Consider the following 12,277-nt stretch of genomic DNA (forward strand, 5'->3'; position numbering starts at 1 on the left):
TTTAGCAACTTTTCATGTGTGTATTGTTCATTCATAGAACTTCCTTTATGAAGTTGCTGTTCAAGACTTTTGGTCGTGTTAAAGGATAGAATTGTTTGTCTATTATTGAATTGTAGGATTTTTTTAAATATATTCTGAAGTCAAGTCCTTGATCAGATATAAGTATTATGACTATCTTCTACCACTTTGTGGTTTGTTTTTTATTTTAACTGATCTTTTGAGAAGAGATTTTTTAGTTTGACAAAGTTTGATGGATTAATTTAAGAAACAATTATTGAGAATCAAAAAGTTAATTCCTAAGGAAAGTAGCACATACAGTTTATGACACAGACAATATTTTTTAAAGAATTTATGGTGATTTAAGAGCTGGTTTTTCTTACTGCTCAAGAGGAAATTAAAAGTCTTTTCTGGACTGAAGAGAAGAAACTTGGAGAATAGGAGAGGAAATTAAGACAAGAAGGGGTCCTTTGCCTACTCTCTGCCCCTCTGGGGTAAGTGATCCATGCTTCAGTCACTGTGTGAAGATTCCATTGTAGAGGAGACCTACTTCTTGCTTTCCCAGGAATAACTCAGGGAAACAAAGCCTTGTAGAGAGTATTATAGAAAGGCAGCAATGGTGGGTGAGGAATATAGATAGATAGGCCTAGGAAAAGCCTTGAAAGTTACAGTAACTCTCAGGAAGATGGAAAAAGCAGACAGAAGAGTTCTCAGGTTCACAATGGGGGAGAGGAATGCTGAGGGAAAGCATGCTAACTGAAGGGACCTGGAATTGAGATGAAGATGACTCAAAGTGGTTATGCCCTGGGTCCAAAGGCCATTGTGAAAACATGGACATCAGGAGTGAAGTCTAGAACTCAAGGATGAAGGTGAAATAAGAAGGTGAAATTCAACCCAGTGAAGGCCAATGTGGACAACAGACAACTGTGAATGAGATGCCATTTTACCCCGAGTCCCCTGGGCTTAGACTACTCCCTAAGGGAAGGGGCAAGGGGAGGGAGGAAAACGCAAACCAATTCTTCATCCAAAAGAGAGGTATTTTAATCCATCTGGAAGTAAGTTTTACCTTAAATTGGCAAGACTGATTTTTGCTGCCAAAAATATATTAGAACTTGAGAACTAAATTATAAAGAAATAAAATGTCATGTTTGCATACCTGAATTTTATGATAGTGAAATTATACCAGGTACAATCAAAAGATCTTCAAGTCAGGAACCATTTCTGTGTTTTTCTCTAAATTATATTCAGAGTATAATACATAGTAGGTGGTTAAGCAACAGTTTTGAGTAGATGAAAGAAAATGACCCAACTATTATGGAATGAGGTTTTTACATCCTTAAATCCCCCAAGTACACTTCTTCCTTTCAAGGACAAATTAGCCATGTAGTTGGAACATAGCAGCAATGGGAATAGACATTTTATTTTCCCTTTGCTTCCCAATCAGTAAACAATTATTTCCTTAAATCTGCCTTTATAAATGGGATATAACTTTATGTACTAAATTCATCCCTGGATTCCATATCATATAAAAGCTATTACTTCCAGATGATTCAATATTCTTAACTCTTTATACATTTTGTGGCCACTGTGAGTTTAAGAAATTTTAAAAACACACTTAAAGTAAAGAACAACTCTCACTTGGTTATTTGTTGACTTTTTTCATAAACTGTGGCTGCCATTCCCATGTCTCAAGGTAAATTCCCTTAAAAACCTAAGGACAATAGTGTATATGAAGAAAACTTGCTCTAATTTGTGAGGGCTTATAAAGGATGCCACTTTCTAACTGCTCTTTAGGGACAAGGGTTGTTTTACTTAAGAGAGCTGGCTTTGGAATCAGACTTCATCTCCATGCAGGCTGACACTTACTGGCAGCGAGCAACTTACATAGGGTCTCCCAGTTTCAGCTAAGTCACCCCAGGGTAGTTTAGACTATTAAACAAGATAATATGAACTTAGCACAGAACCTGGTCCATATTAGGCACACAATTTGTTTCAGCTATTTTATCATTTCCACCTATATTTTTATTTCCTGACATTCTGAAACTGGAACTGGTGACATAATTTTTTTTTTTTTACTGGCAAGGTCTGAGCATGGTCATGGTGAGATTGTTAAAACAGTTCCTTGCACCAGATGTTAGGTTTTCAGGAATCACAGTCACAGACCCAGGCACCTCTATAGACACATGTGAAAAAGACCAGAAGTGAAATCATTCTTAGGGAGCACCATTTCTTTGGGCAATCTACTTGATACCTTAGGGTTTGGAAAATAAACTTAGGCTTCTCCTGGGAAATGGAAAAATTGACAGAAACAGAAAAGCCTGGGCTAAGCTTGTGTTTCTTTTTGTAACTGCTATTTGAAATTCATTAACGACAAGCTCTATTGTGGCAGCAGGGGCAATAAAGAACTAATGGACTCCTGACTTTCCTCCCTAATCTACTGAAGGCCTTGGGCTTTCAAAGTCATTTTGAAGGGATACTCAAATTTAGTCCAGAACTTATTGGCCATTGATGAACCACTGGTAAATCTTCAAGCAAACAGAAGTTGATTTTGAACCCATTCAGAAAACATTCTTTATTTGATCTTCCTAAAACCTGAGGTATTTAAGTATAATTCAGTCAAAGTGAGTCAGCTGTCCCAAAAATCAGAAAAAGCTTAATTGTTTCATGTAGGCTTAATTGCTCTTCTGCTAAAGAAATGAACTTGAGGGTATAACAGCATTTTGGGCCCATTCAGGGACTTTACACAAGACAGCTGCAGCAGACATGGCTCCCAAATAACTAATAAAACAAACTGATAAATAAATCACAGGACTGGAAAGCAGGGAAGGGAATGATGCCGATTTCTTTCCAGGGGAGAACACAGCATGGAGAATTGTGACCCAAGTAGTATCATGACATTAAAATGAGTTTCAGAAATAGTCCAGGAAACTGCAGTGATTTGGACAAGGAAGGTGGCCTTTAAGAAAATGACATGGATATCCCAATTAGATGCTCTTCTTCTGCACAATGACTGCTAAACCCCTATTAGATCCAAGTTCCCTGCATAAGAAAAACTGCTCCTACAGCAGATGGACAGGAACCAAAGGGAAAATATCCACCTTAGGTGAGCTTGAAGATTCTAAGTGATGGAGAGCAAGTTCAAAGCTAAGGTATGGAAAGGGGGAATAGATTTAATCATAATGGAGGGGATTGCAGCTGTCATGGGAAACAGAAAAGGACAGCTTCATAGAGAAAAATGTGAGAAAAAGCTTTCTTAGTCCTATGGACAAGCTTGGACCACACTCTCCATTTGTAGCCCTTTGCATAGCTTTTAAATACATTTAACCTCAACTCTGCTATCTAAGTATAGAGTGCTGGAAGCTCTTGTCTTTCCCAAATGTTGTTGCCCCTGACTTGAAAGCCTTTCATGACTTTAGGAACTATTAACACAATCATCCAGTGCTGTGGTACTCTTAGTAATGAGATTCTCAACGCGTATTTTAACCATGATTTACCTGCCAAACCATATTTGTTTATTCATTCATTCATCAAATATTTATTGAGTATTTATTATGGGCCAGGTACTGCTTAGGTTCGGAGATTATGGTGGAGAATAAAGTTGGCACAGCTCCTGGCCTCAAAGGAGCTCACATTCTAGAGGGAGAGATAATCAAAATACAGTAAATAGACAAATAAAGCAGATACAAAAAGTGTGACACATTTTATGAAGGAAACAAGGAGTTGACACATTGAATAAAAGGAAGCAGGATTATGTTTGAAGTTTGGCCAAAGATTCTCTGAGGCCCACGAAAAGAGTATAAAATGGCATTGCCCTCTGGGAAGCAAGCCAGCAGAATTTACTGAGGTTGACTATGGGTATACCTGGGATCCAGCAGTCACTCCTAAATATAAATGCCAGAGATAGTCTCAGGTCTATGAGAAAATGTGTTATAGAATGTTTATGATGATAATGTTTGTGACAGAAGCAATTAGAGGGCTTCATCACAAGGATGAATGATTACTGATCACCCTGGGTTACCACAGAACAAACAACAGGAATCAATAGACAGGATGAACAGAAATATGGAATGCTCTAAAAGTAATGTTGAGTAAAAAAGTCAGGAAATAAAACTAGACTCAAAGAACAATGCCTTATATGCACACTGAAAACATACTATAACATGACAGCACACTTAACAAAGATAAAATAGAACCAGTCTCAATTCCCTCTATGGGTGAGGGAAATGAGAGGAAAGGTAAGGGAAGAAGAAGAAAATAATTTTTAATGGAATGAGGAAAGCGCCTGAATGGTCTAATTATGATGATGTGTTAAGAATTTCAGAGTGTGATTGACTCAGATCTGCAACTAAGGTTAAAAAAAACACAAAACAAAACAAAACAAAACAAAAAAAGCAACAAGAGAGATAGCTAGCCAGGCTGAGTGCTGGGAGTAGCGTCCCGGTCCATGGGAGCAGCTGGCAGAAAGGCCTCAAGGTAGGCAAAGGGCTGTTCTGAAATGTAGCCAGTGTGATCATCTCATCAAGAGAAATAGGGAAAGGGGCATGGGATGGACTTGGAGAGAAAATAAGGAACTTAATTATGCAAGGTCTCAGTAGGCCATGGTAAGAGGTTCAGATTTTATTGATAGTGCAATGGGAGGTCACTAAACTATTTTTTAAAATTTTACTTATTTATTTTTAGAGACAGGAAGGGAGGGAGGAAGAGAGAGAGAGAGAGAGAGAGAGAGAAACATGAATGTGTGGTTGCCTCTCATGTGGCCCCCACTGGGGATCTGGCCAGCAACCCAGGCATGTGCTCTGACTGGGAATTGAATCTGCGATGCTTTGGTTCGCAGCCTGCGCTCAATCCACTGAGCTATGCTAGCCAGGGCTTTCACTAAACTATTTTAAGCAAAGGGGTGTTATGCCCTAGTTGACATTTTTTAACAGCTCATGTTATCTGTGCTGGAAAATATGGACAGGAGGGAGTAAGAGTAAAACCAGAGACACCATTAAAGAGGCACTATAGTAGATCAAATAGATGATGCCCATGATTTGAATCAGGGTACCTACACACATGGAGGGAAATGTTTGAACACACCTGCACACAAACCCACTCATATTAGGCTGACAAGAAGAGTCAAGTCTTTACATGGCTCACATTCCTACTTTTCTAAGTGAATATGATGTAGTGTTTCTTTTCTGTTGGCCTTCTGTTGAAAAAACATGAATTCCCAACATGCTGTTGACTTCACTCTAGTCCCACCCCCTAGCACAGGTGTGCTCACAGGTGTTTGCCTCCAAGGCCTGGACTTTTCCTAGCCTTAAAGGAGTTGCACAGGTCTCTCTGAGTATGCCCATGGTGAGGACACTTAAGAGCCAGCCTCTGGAGCCTGTTGGCTCTACTATTCATTTACAAGCTGTGTTACCTTGCACAAGTTCCTTTTTAGTTCTGTGTCTCAGTTTCCTCATTTGTAAAATAAAGATGAGGTTAATATGTCTTTCATAATTAGTTAATATATATAAAGTACTTAGAACACAAGTCCTAGTAGAGTTTGCTTTTCTGTTGGGCTTCTGTTGAAAAAGCTCACACTATTATTGCAATTATTATTAGTGGAGGGATCTCATTGTTTTCCACACCAATATGTCTAGTGATTACAGCTCTTCCAGCAGAATCCTTTCTGATAAGCATAAGCCAGGGACCCTGTTGTCCCACCGAGGCAGGATAGTAAGAAGCTAGGAAAATGTCTTGGCAAGTAGAATGGGGAAATGGAGATAGCTGATTCAAACTGGCCTCATCTAGCACCCTGACTCACCTACCTTCTTCTCTCTTGCAGGACCACTCCCTTAAGTATCAAAGCCCTCAAGACAATGAGGTTCTGATCAGCATCAAATAATCTTAGGAACAAAGCCTGAGGTCTGTTAACTACAGAGACAGAGTTTTGGTCAAACTAGAGATACTATCTAAGCCTTAGCTGTGTTTCATCTCAAGGCCGAGAAAAACAGAACAACTAGATAAAGTGATGCCAAGGCCCACCTCAGGACCAGATGCAATGACCAATGATCCCTTACCCCAGCACTGATCAATCAGTATAGACTACAACCTGATCCTATAGACTCATTTTGATGAATCAGCATATTAAAGGACACAACTGGAAAGCTGACGAATATTCTATAAAGATCCTCCCCTGATCCATCCCCTAAAATTCCTACCTTTAGAAAACAGATAAAAACCCTTAAGACAGGAAACCCCGTGTGTGTGCTCTCTCTAGAGCACACCCATGCCTTCTTTCTTCAGGCATATATCTTTATTTTTTTTCCCCTAATCTCTAAGGCCCCCAAAGACTTGCAAACTGGGGAGCAGTGGGCAGTGGTGTCTTGTCCCAGGTTAACCCCCTGAACCTGTTTCCAAGGGCCCTTCTTTTGCCTGTAGGTTTTCCCCTGAGTCCTCTCAGACCTGTTGGCTCACTACTGCCTCTGTGACTTTCTTTCTAAAAGGCCAAGGCAGCTCTCTGAGCAGCCTGCTCGAACCTTCCCTTTGAGTGTACTTTTGCTTTACATGTTAAATAAACTTGCTCTTGCACTAGAGTTCTTGTCTCTGAATTCTTTCTTTGCAGAACTCAAGGACTGAGAGCCTACATTTCTGGTAAAACCACCTCCACCCCATAATACACCTACACTTTGAACAACCCAGTGGCTAAAACATGAGGTAATTTTTTTGATAATTGGGCATAGCTCAATGCTTCCTAAGGAAACAAAAGTCCTCATTGTAAACAAGGTTGAGAATGCTAAAACTTTTCTAAAGTTATAAGGAGTGTGTCATCTGCCACTTCTTTTGTGAATGTATTTTTATATTTCTTATGAGACCTCAAGAAAAGCAGGCTTAGTACTAATGTAGAGTTGTATATTCAGTGTCACTGCTTCTGGTCATGCTGATGCATTTACACACACTTCAGCTGGCATGGCCAAGGTTTCAACCTACCAAGCACCCTACTTCACATTTACCAGGTATGGCAGTTATTCATTACCTTTATTTATTCCTTCCCATGATTTTCCACCTAAACTAATGCTTCTTGTCATGTCTTCATGGGGTTTTAAGCAATTTAAGCATTCACAATAGGTTTGAATGACCAGTAAAATTAACCTTGGCCCTCTCAGCTATTTGCATTTATTTATTTATTTAGATGCTGATGGATTTATTTTATTTTATTTTTTAATTTTTTATGATTTTTAAAATTTTAATTGTTGTTCAAGTACAGCTTTCTATCTTTTAAAAGGAAGCTTGCAATCTGAATGGACCTTTAATCTGTTGATATGGGAGTGAGAAAATGCTCTTTCCAATTGCCTCTGAAATAGGGTTAGGCTAAACCTCTCTGTCCCCTGGCATTTAACCAGTACTTCTGCCTTCCCTTCACCCCTAGCACCTGTGGTATTTTCTGTAGACTTTATGCCTAGGTGGGGCCTATACTGGACACTTCCTGTGACAGCCTAGGTATGGTCTGCCTGAGCCTCACATTGAGTTCTACAAATACCTATGACTTCCTACTCAGGCTTCTCTGACTTGGGACACCTGTGCAGGCTGGAAGTCATCAATACCTCAGGGGAAGCTCCTGAGCAATGGGTGATGAAACCAGTACATTTTCATCTGACTTTCACATGGACAAGTCTGAGATACATTCTTCCTGGTTCCCCAGAATCTTTATGGGATAGAGCCCCATGGTCCACAGTGGTGATCCAACTTGAAGACTCATCCTTGACTCAGCTTTCCTTCCTCTGATGCTTCTCTCTTTTCATTCCCCACTCCTGCTTCCTTGGATTGCTTATCAGAATGGACTACCTGCTGTAGTGGTACCCAGGCTAAAACAGAGCCAAAGACCAGTATGCCTTTACCTGGCCATTTACTTTTGTGCTGCTTAGGGTGGGATTAATGTATTTACAGGTTATGATTTATAAAGTGGAAATTTGCCAGAGTATTTATGAAGAACTAAGATGAATCCAATGGTTTGAAATTTAATGCAATGAATATTTATTATAGTTTACCTAGTACCAGGTACAGAGTTAGGTCTTGTGCAGACAATGGTGAATGAGCTGTCCCTGACATTGTAGCCCACTGTGTGTAGTTCCATCTCTCTGGTAACAACTCAGAGAACAAAATGCACCCTGGAGAGGAAAGGTAAGTACATCTCCAGGACAGGCAGTCACACTAGGGTTGAGTGTTATGCCAGTCTGTTTGCCTGAATTCACTTACTCATTCATTACTGCCTAGTTGGGTATATTACTTAATCTTACCCAGCCTCAGTTTTCTCCTCTATGAAATGCAGAAACCTTCTTAGAGTGATTGTGAAAACTAAATGAAAAAAAATGTATTTAATGGTCTCATTACACTGCCTGACTTGAAGCAGGTGTGCAGCCAGCTCTGCAGTAGGTTGTTGATTTCTGTGTGAGGTGGTGGTGTGAGGGTGTAAGCTTTAAATAAGAGAGGATGGAGGGGGAGTATGAAGAGGGTATATACCTCTGTCCAACCTGGCTTTAGTTTTATACTGGGGATATAAAATGAAGAATTCAGCTAAACAAAAGGTAACCACAAGTAATTATTTTAACAGATGTTAAACTTTTAGCCACTTTTTACTCAAGCAATTTGTGTCATGTTCTGTGTTCCTAAAGCATTACATTATGTTTATACACTTAGATGACTTCTGTAGGATGACAAGTGTGCTTTTAAATGTTAGAAATAATTTTAACTAAAAAATGTACAGTCTCATGCATTTTGTACCACACTTTGACTAGTTTTATTTTAATAACACCTCCCTCTCTCTAGTTATCCTAGTCAGTCAAAAGTTCTTTATACCTTCTATTTACAATGCAAGGTTAATTCTAGGATGTATGTGGGAAACTTTCTATCAGCCATTTTGTTGGAGATGGTTAAGGGGAAAGAAAAATCTTAAACTGAAGGATGAAAATGTATGGATGATGGGAGAAAGATTTTGAATGGATTTGAGCAGGAAAGCTGAGAAAAGCCAGTATAATCTTTACTGAGAAAGAAGCTATCTGTAGGCTCAAGGTGCCATCTTGGACATGCCCAGTTCCTTCCTTATTCTCCTGAACACCTGTACCTGCCTCATGTGATTTGACATCTCCCTCTGACACCTCCAAGCCTTCAGTTCTTCCATGAAAGGTTTCACATTGCACCAGCAAAACTGGAGGTAGACAATTTTCCTTTGCTCCTGTCCACTTCCATTTCTGAACTTTTACCTAACCTACCATTCTCCCCAGGTAACTGTCCAGGTATTTTGGCTAAGGAGGGCATTTCCAACACTCTGTCAGATGAATAGATGAAGGGTGGGCCAGGGAATATGTGGGTAGATGGGGCTGGCATGAGGGGCATCTGGCAGTGTTCTTCTCCATTACAGGGAACCAGGGGTCTTAAGAAGATCTCTTCCTTCCTCAAGTTTCTGATTGGCTTTTTAAAAGACTTTTAGTACCTCCTGAAATGAACCAGAGAGTCTGTGTAACCAGATGATTTGCTTTCAGATGAATGGTTTGTTGAATCATTTGGAGGTATAAAAAGATTTATTAATTCATAATTTCATCAAGTAATACTGTGTGAGTAAATGTTTTAATAAGGTCACTAATTCCATTACAGTATGTTGTGTTTAATAGTCTTTAAAGGTGAAATAAAATTATCAGCTTCTAATTACTCTCCTCCAATTTTCTGTAGGCTTAATGAAGGCTTTCTAGAAGCCCATGTCTTCCTCTCCCCACTGCTCCCTCCTACCCCTCCTACTTCTACAGCACTCTGCTGTATTCAGGACAATATATAGTGTAGTGTAGTGGTTCAGAACTAATATCCTGAGGTAAGAAAGATTAAAATTAGAATCCTATCTCAGCCACTTAGTACCTTTGTGACCTTGGAAGAGTTTCTTAACCTAGCTAAGCCTCAGGATGCTTATCTGAAAAATAGGATCAAGATCCTACCTCAAAAAGTACCCCCTGAAGATTGGATGAGATTGTTAATGCAGACACAATGCTAACAACGTGCCTGGTAGGAGTTATGAGCTAAATAAATGCGAGCTATTGCATTAGTTATATATGGTATGAGACAAGTTACCCCAAATTAATCTGGATAAAGCTAAGCTATGTACCTCTACCTCAGGTCTCTGAGAAGGCTGTACTCAAGGTCTTGGCCATACTACAGTCTCATCTGAAGTCTTGTCTGAGAAAGGAGTCAAACTTTCTAAGCTACCAAGGTCACTCATGTGGTTGTTGGTGAGGGTCTGATCCCTGTGGCCCGCTGGACTAAAGGCCTCAGAGTATTCCTGGCTGCTGACTGGAGGTCTCCCTTAGTTCCTTGACATGGAAGTTTCTTCATGAGGCACTCAAACATGGCAGCTGGCTCTCATCAAATGAGCAAGCAAGAGGGCAACAGAGAGCCAGCCAGCAACACAGAGGACACAATATTTTTTAAACCTAATTTCTGAAGCGGCATCCCATCATTTGTGTCATATTCTATTCATTAGAAGTAAGCCATTAGAGTCTAGGCCACATTCAAGGGGAAAGGGTCATACAAAAATGTAGACATCAGGAGGTAATCATCTTTAGGAGACATTTAGAAGCTGCCTACCATAGCTGTAGTGATTATTATTGTTGAAGTAACTTACCATTTAACGGTATCACATTTTATCAAACCGCTAGTCGAAAACCTTCCTTGGTTTCCCTTTGTTTATGACATAAAGTTTACATGCCTTCCACAGCACATGAGGCATTGCAGACCAGGTACCTTCTGTTCTTCTAGGTTTCCCTCTGCCACCTCCCACTGATCATTAGTGTTCTCTACTCACCTTTCTCACACTGTCCAAACACACCAGGTTCCAAGAGCTCCCAAGTGTTTCCAGGAAATTTATGTCATTGAAAGAGACAATGGTGTCTATTTCAATTCTTAATTGTTTTTAAAAAATCAGCATCTAAAATTATTTACACGGTTTTTCCTTTCAAAACAGAACAGGAGAGGCTTTTGGGATATAGCCTGTGAGATCTGAGAGTTAAAAGAAGTTGGGAGACATCACCACGCATATTCATGTCTCTGTGACTGCTTGGGCTATTGCCTCTCTATTCTGTCTGGTGGACTCATAGTTATTCTTCAGAATCACACTTAGAAGTCATGTTTTTTTTGGTGAACATTTCTTCAAGCCCCTCAAAACTTACCCTTCCCCCCACTTCTTTTCTGTTTCCCATAGCATTTTGGATAATCCTTCCTAGAGATATTTTGTTATAGACAGTGTATATAGGAAGTGTTCCACAGAATCCTGGGATCCCACGCAGTGGTGGAGATGGGGATAAGGGTGAGCTTACTTTATAAATGGCTGGTCTTTTACTCTGTATTACCTAAGGCCATGCCTAAGCCTCAGTCCATGGAGACTTTTTTTTGGCTTATGGACCTCGTTGCCCAAGACATCCAGCCTGTCCTGGGGATGGACCTATCTCAAGGGCAACTCACCTGAGTGCAGGAGTTCTAGACCTGGCTTATTAGGTAATTTGTCCATGTTCATTATCCATCAGGCAGTGGAGCTAGAATTCAAACCCTGACAGTCTCATTGCATGGCTCTTGCTTTTATTCCCCACGCTATATAGCCACGCACATTGGGAAGACAATAACTCTTTATGCACCTCTTATAGTCAGCCCTTTGAGTTCTGACAGACAGGTGCTTCAAAGGCAGGAGAAAAACATGGGTTTTTTCAATGTTTCAAAACTGTTTGAAAACCAATGCTAAGTCAAAAATGCTCCCCTAAGGAGTATTTACCAGAAATTTTTACTGTGCTTATCAGTCATTCACCAAAACACTCTCTTTTTTCTCCCTCCATCTTTCTGCAACAAAACATTTGCTGTATCAGGTCACTATTTTTACATTCCAAGGCGTCCTCATACCTTGGGTTTACTAATATTTAACTATCACAGATTCTGACATTCTTATATATTGAAGTCTTTTTCTAAATCTATTGAAACAGACAATTCAGAATGGAAATTAACACCAGTTGTTGTTGTTTTTTCTGCCCAGCACCCTGCTTGTTTTGGGAATAGTACTTCTTCCATGCTGGATGATCTGGTTGGCCTATCCAATAAGGCACCTTAATCTAACCCCTACCTACAAGCAGAGACCCATGATCATGCCCATCTGTGTGGCAACAGTTATAGAAGTGAGCACAAGACCTATGTTAGGCCATCCAGAATTGCCTGGATTGATAAACAGAAGATGGGGGAAGAAATTCTCTGGTTGTTAAGCTGGGGATAAATAAATCTGCTACTG

This window comes from Phyllostomus discolor, chromosome 6 (genome assembly GCF_004126475.2).
Source record: "Phyllostomus discolor isolate MPI-MPIP mPhyDis1 chromosome 6, mPhyDis1.pri.v3, whole genome shotgun sequence".
Taxonomy (NCBI): domain Eukaryota; kingdom Metazoa; phylum Chordata; class Mammalia; order Chiroptera; family Phyllostomidae; genus Phyllostomus; species Phyllostomus discolor.